The sequence below is a fragment of the Diadema antillarum genome, unplaced genomic scaffold, assembly GCF_040938485.1.
Source record: "Diadema antillarum isolate AM-2024a unplaced genomic scaffold, OU_Dant_1.0 seq00000053_RagTag, whole genome shotgun sequence".
In the NCBI taxonomy this organism is placed as follows: Eukaryota; Metazoa; Echinodermata; class Echinoidea; order Diadematoida; family Diadematidae; genus Diadema; species Diadema antillarum.
The window spans coordinates 1,639,453-1,646,059 of NW_027271161.1; positions in this window are offsets into that span (position 1 = coordinate 1,639,453).

Here is a 6,607-nt window from a genome sequence, read left to right on the forward strand (position 1 = left end):
TTAATGACAGTGATCATAGGTTAGTACATACAAAATATTGGTGATGAAGAACTTAACACGGGAAAAGCACAAGTCAGTCGCAAGCAAAAGGTAAAAAACTCGTCGTGAACTTTCCGTCAACATCAAAGGTACTAAATCACGATAATGATCGATAAGTGATCGCGGAAATCACAGCAGTGCACTTGAATTACGCGAAAACTGTTGTGTGTGTGTGCTTGCGCATAAGAAACGACGCAGATTTAGGTGGGAACAACGGTTTATGTACGGTGTGTCGCCGATGAATTTCATGAACTTATCTTGTATGGCATGGTTTGGCGCCAACGGGCGTGGCGCGCTGCTGATAGGAGCCAAAACACCATCTCACGCTGTTTTCTGCGAATTGAATGATATTGATTCACCAGGGTTCTTTAAGTCATTCCATGGTTTCGGTATGTATGAAAAACAGCTGAAATGTGCGATTAATCCTTCATCATGTTTTTGCCATCGGTGATGATTTCCAGAAAATAACTACGATCCAGGGTCCGGCGAGAAGTAGTGAAACACAAGTCATAGAGCATAGGATGGTCATACATTCTATAGAAAAGTAAGGTATTTATTGGCTTGCAGATGAACTAGGTTTACGGGGGAAACACTAAATGGATTTCTGACAATTTTCATTGCCCGTTTAGAGACCTACATGCATTTCCAAATTATTCTTTTTATCGTTCTTTCATCACTAATATAGTTGTAGGATTGTTATTTCGTTTATGATGACGTTTCCGTTGGATCATCATCTTGCGTAATCATCAGACGTGTGTGTGTGTGTGCGTGTGTGTGTCTGTACTTCTGTTGTTGTGTACGAGTGTACGTGCTAATTGGGTCAGCATGCTTTTGCTATACACCGGTAAAATATTGCCAGCCATAATAATATCATACAGCTTTGCATGTGTTTCTGGAGAGGAGGCATCGTTGACCAAAACCGCAAATAATGTATCACATGGGCACAATAAAAAAAGAAATGAATATATTGATACATGTGTCCTTCTCTCTCTCTCTCTCTCTCTCTATCTCTCTCCCTGCTTGTTTGTTATAATCCAACAGAGCATATTACAACATTACCACCGTCGCGAAAAGAAAAAATCTTTCCGTGAAGGGACTAAAACAAAATCAGGACTTGAAATTAATATCCTTTATAGATCAAAACTTATAGTATTCCACTGTAATCAAATTTGAGATATTACGTCCCTTGAAATTCTCTCTGCACACATCACACCTTTGTATGTAGGAAGATGGGGAACATTTCCCCCATTGTCATTTAAAACATGGAGTGGATTTTCACTTTGACAGAAAGAGGTTCCAGTGTGCAAGGCTTTACTTTTCCCTTTTCTCCTTGTCAATCATCATACCAGCATAGACAACAGTGCAAAAGTGATACCCAGCGTCAAATCAGTATTCATCGTCATGCAATATTGCATGTCCCGCGTCCCAATGTTTTGACTATTCGATATGTAGGAACCCCAAGCCCACCTCCCCCCCCCCCCCCCTCCCCACAACAACAAAACCAAACAGAAACAGGCTTGGAATAGGATATCGCTTTTCCAGGACAGCACACGTGAAGATCCCGGGAATACATGGAAGACTGACTTGTCCGATGCATATATATATATATATATATATATATATGAATGAGCATATACAAGATGAAGATGAATAATCATAAGATTAGGGTAGCAGTGATTAGGGTGGGTGAGAGAGTCACAACTCATGCACGTAAAAGATCCCGCTTCATTCATTCATCGCAAAGAGCAGGGTGTTAACCCGGTGAAGTGGTCCCGCCTCACATCTAACTGCATGGACCTTGGACTGGGCCCCACGGAAGACCAGCTTTGCATAGCTGAATATGGGCTATCCAGCCATCTTTTCAGATGGCAAAATGAACAAACAAACAAATTCCCAACATTTCTGGCGTTATTCCGAAGGTTCGTGATTAAGAAAATGAAGTAAGTCTCGTTAATCCGAAGGTTCGCTAATCCCAAAAAGAAATAAAGATAGTTATTCCGAAGGCTCCTCAATGCGAATTTTAACACAAGGTGCATTTATAACGAACCTCTGGAGTTACGAGCCATGAATACTAGTATTTCGTTTTGGATTCACTAAACTTCGGAATAACGACCCACCCCCTTTTTTGTTTATTTTCGGACTAACGAACCATCGGAATATAAACGAACCTTATTTCATTTTCGGATCGATGAACCTTTCGGGAAAACAAACTTCATTTTCGGAATTACAAATCCTCGGAATAACGAACCTTAATCATTTTCGGAACTACAAACCCGCGGAGGAAAGGACCTTGGGACTAGCAAACCTGCGGATAATCAACTGTAACCACACGTAGACACCACTTTCACTCTCTCTATAGTCTCGATTCCTTCTTTAACCTTGCTTTGTATTGTTTTTTGTTCATTGTTTATTGTTCCTCACTGCTCCACAATAATAACCACTGCTAGCATTTTTTTACTAACTGCTATTGTCTCGTCTATATACCTTTGCACTTTCTTTTCTTTTTGCTGTTGTTATAATTGTCATGGATTTTAGGAGGAGGCGCGATTTCCGTCCACCTGCGGCCCTGAGTATCCGTGCATGTTATCCCTATCGGTCGTCACCAATGTCACCCCATCTCCTCACCCCTTGTTCCCCCTTAAACCCCCCTTTGTCCATCTCCCGGCGTCACGCATCCATTCCGCGTCGAACTCACATACTCGAGAGCAGGGCTAACTGCTCCAGTAAATGGCCAGGAAAGCAGTTCCGCGTGAGTATCGCCGAAGCGTCCTGATGGGTTTAGACATCTATTTTCTGGAGTGATTTGTAAATGTTTGAAGACGTTGTGCAGTGCCTAATGTCAGTCACTTGAGTCGATTAGGATGTCTTCATGACAATTCCAAAGAGACTTTTTGCCATTTTCCCTTTGGGACTTGTACGAGCGAATAGAAAACAAAGAGTTAGAGAGAGAGAGAGAGGGGGGGGGGGAATCTTGAAGAGATCAGAAATCTTATACAAAAATGATCCATCCGCCATCTTACGAAAGAGGTTCGTTCGAACTTACGTTCAGGTTATTGCCCTAGATATAGGAATGACGAAGGAAGGACTCATGCAACAGTTACCCAACCAAGGACACAACTGATGCACTTCACTCCGTTAACCCCTCACTATCAAACATTCATTTTCCCACGGTTATAACACTTTCTCTCATCAACTCTTTGAATATCTGTGTCAGCAGAATATAAACCGGGCACATACATTCTTTTTTCTTTCTGTTTTTAAAGCTCTCTCTTGAATGCTGTGTAGAAATCTTGCATTACTGTTATTATCATCCTTATCATTATACATCCAGCTATCGTTAGTAGGGGTGCAATAGGTCCTAGTATAAAAACTGGTATTAGTAGTAGTAGTAGTAGTAGTAGTAGTAGTATGTAGTAGTATGTAGTAGTAGTAGTAGTAGTAGTAGTAGTAGTAGTAGTAGTAGTATGTAGTAGTATGTAGTAGTAGTAGTAGTAGTAGTATAGTAGTAGTAGTAGTAGTAGTAGTAGTAGTAGTAGTAGTAGTAGTAGTAGTAGTATAGTAGTAGTAGTAGTAGTAGTAGTAGTAGTAGTAGTAGTAGTATAGTAGAAGTAGTAGTAGTAGTAGTAGTAGTAGTAGTAGTAGTGAAAGAAGTATCGACATTGCTATCACCATCATCATCAAAATCAGGTATAGGTAAGTATATAAAAATTATTTCCTGTGTCAATTTGCCATAAATATGTTCCATCTTCGATCACTGGCTCCTTTAATTAATTCATGGTAAATCTGAATGGGACTGAAAGGACACACAGACGTTTTAAAGGGTATGGCTAGTAACTGATCAGTGGGAATCAGTTGGAATGCTGGGGATGATTGTTCCAACCCTTGTGGGATTCATTTAAGAGTACATTATATATCTACTGTTGTGTGAAAATGATTTGCTTCAGAACGGTCTCATATTCAAGTAATGCGCAGTTTAATGCCCCGTCACTGTACAGGCATGCTAACCTGGATTGGAACAATCATCCGCCAGCATTCCCACTCATTCCCACTGATCAGTTACTAGCCATCCCCTTTAAGTTGCGATACAGAAGATAACACAAGCAGAGTTTCAAATAAACAATAGGGCACTTTAATAGAGACATTGAGCACTGACACTCACTGTCTTCCCTTCCTTTTTTAAAGGACAAGTTCACCTTCATAAACATAAGGATTGAGAGAATGCAACAATATTAGTAGAACACATCAGTGAAAGTTTGAGGAAAATTGGACAATCGATGCAAAAGTTATGAATTTTTAAAATTTTTGTGTTGGAACCGCTGGATGAGGAGACTACTACAGCTTGTGAGTCATATGCGTACAACAGTATAAAGAAAACGTAAAGAAAATTCAACATATTTTCACTTTTTTCGCATAATAAAAGAGCACTTGACTTGCCACTTTCTAAAGGCAGGGGGAATAATATTACCCATAACATTTGTCGGTAACGAGTCTGGGGAATGTGTACTTTTTTCAAAAGATGAAATTTTGTGAAATTCTCTTTATATTTTCCTTATTTTGTTGTACGCATGTGACATCTAAGTTATTCACACACTGCAATAGTCTTCTCATCCAGTGGTTACTGCACAAAAACTTCAAAAATTCATAACTTTTAAACGGATTGTCCGATTTTCCTCAAACATTCAATGATGTGTTCTACTAATATTGCTACATTCTCTCAATCCTTATGTTTATGAAGGTGAACTTGTCCTTTAATGGGCCCAAATGCGTCTTGAGGGATTATTGTGAGAAGAAAAGAAAAAAACAACAACAACAGCCTATGATATCTATTATTCTATAAACTATAATGATTGATGATGATTAACTAGGTTTAGACCAATATATTAATCAATAATTTACTGTTATTTCAATGCGAGATGTACAAATAAGAATTATGAATATTTTTTGTCTCACAAACAAACATTATACGCTCCAATAATCAAATAAACAAACAAATAAACATAATGATTGTATTGGAGTTAATTAATCTTGTGGTTGTTGTTGATATAGTCACCACTTGAACCGAATAACTTGAATCATATCTTATTTAGTCATCTTCACGGTGTGTTAAAGTATTATTTCCTACTTGACTAGTGCCTATCGCAAAACAATCTTTGCACTGCGATAAAACTTCAAAGAAGAAAAAGATGACTTTATTCTAAATGTATATGACACACACAAAAAATGACACCCGACAAGAACAGATATATTCCTGTATCTGTGATAGTATATGTTTGTTTTTATGTTTGTTTGTTTTTTGGCATTTAATGTAGTTTATTTGCATCATTAATATATCATTATTGTAAATTGCAATTGAAATATTAAGCTTGTGACACTTTGAGTCCACAATTATAACAGCCTTACAGATTACAGCAAGATGACCAGGGGTGGGTAACTAGGTTCAGTTTTATTTTTGATTATATGTATATATATACATATAAGTATATATATATATATATATACCAGGGCTCCACACTAACTTTTTCCCAAAATCATCAATTTCACATTTTTGGTGGCCCGAGAGAAAAATTTGGTGGCCCCCCAAAACAATAAAAACATTAAAATTCCTTTTTTTTTTTAATAAGTCAAACATTTACGTTTTATCATAGTAACAATTGGAAGCTGGACATGTCTACTCATAAATAAACCTCAACAAACTCGCAACACTCACTCTCAGGCACTCATTCAGTCCTTTTCATCCATCCTTTAAACAAATTTGACCGCTGAATGGTAAGACTAAGTATGAATATTCATTGACAGGCACATGGGTTGCAACATAAATGACACTTTTCAAAAAATTTTGGTGGCCCGAGGCGGGCCATCAAATTTGCCCTTTTTTGAAATTTGGTGGCCCGACTTTCACTTTTGGTGGCCCCGGGCCACCGGGCCACCGTTAGTGTCGAGCCCTGTATATGCATATATATATATATATATATATATATATATATATGTATACAATATATATATATATGTATATATATATATATATATGTATGTACACACATATATATATATATTAAGAGAGAGAGAAAGTCAAAGAGATTGAGAGGGAGCGAGAGGGGAGGGGAGAGTTGAAGAGAAAGGGGTGCAATCGTGGGCAAACTGTTTTGTCAAGGTGACTTTCTCAGTTTCGTTTTGTAATACGGCAAGATGCCTTGTTTGATTAGCTAAAGGGTGGCATGTTTTTGGAATAGATGAAAACGATGATGACCTACTTCAGTGCGAACCATACTCAGACCTTGGCAGCTAATGAGGGCAGATTTAGAACGAAGACTCCCTTGGTGCCCTATCTGTGTTAAGAAAAAAACCCAGCAATAACAACAACAACTGACACTTATGAGAATTACAGAGACCTCCTTTCACGTTTTACTGTGAACATAATAAATTCTCATTTAGCCAGCAGGGCTTTTTATTTACACCTAAAACAACTCAACTCGCAAAGAATGCCTACGTTCCTTTAGTAGTTTAAAAATCAATCACAGAAATATACTTTTGTTATCGAAGCCCGCGATATCCGATATCTCTACAGATT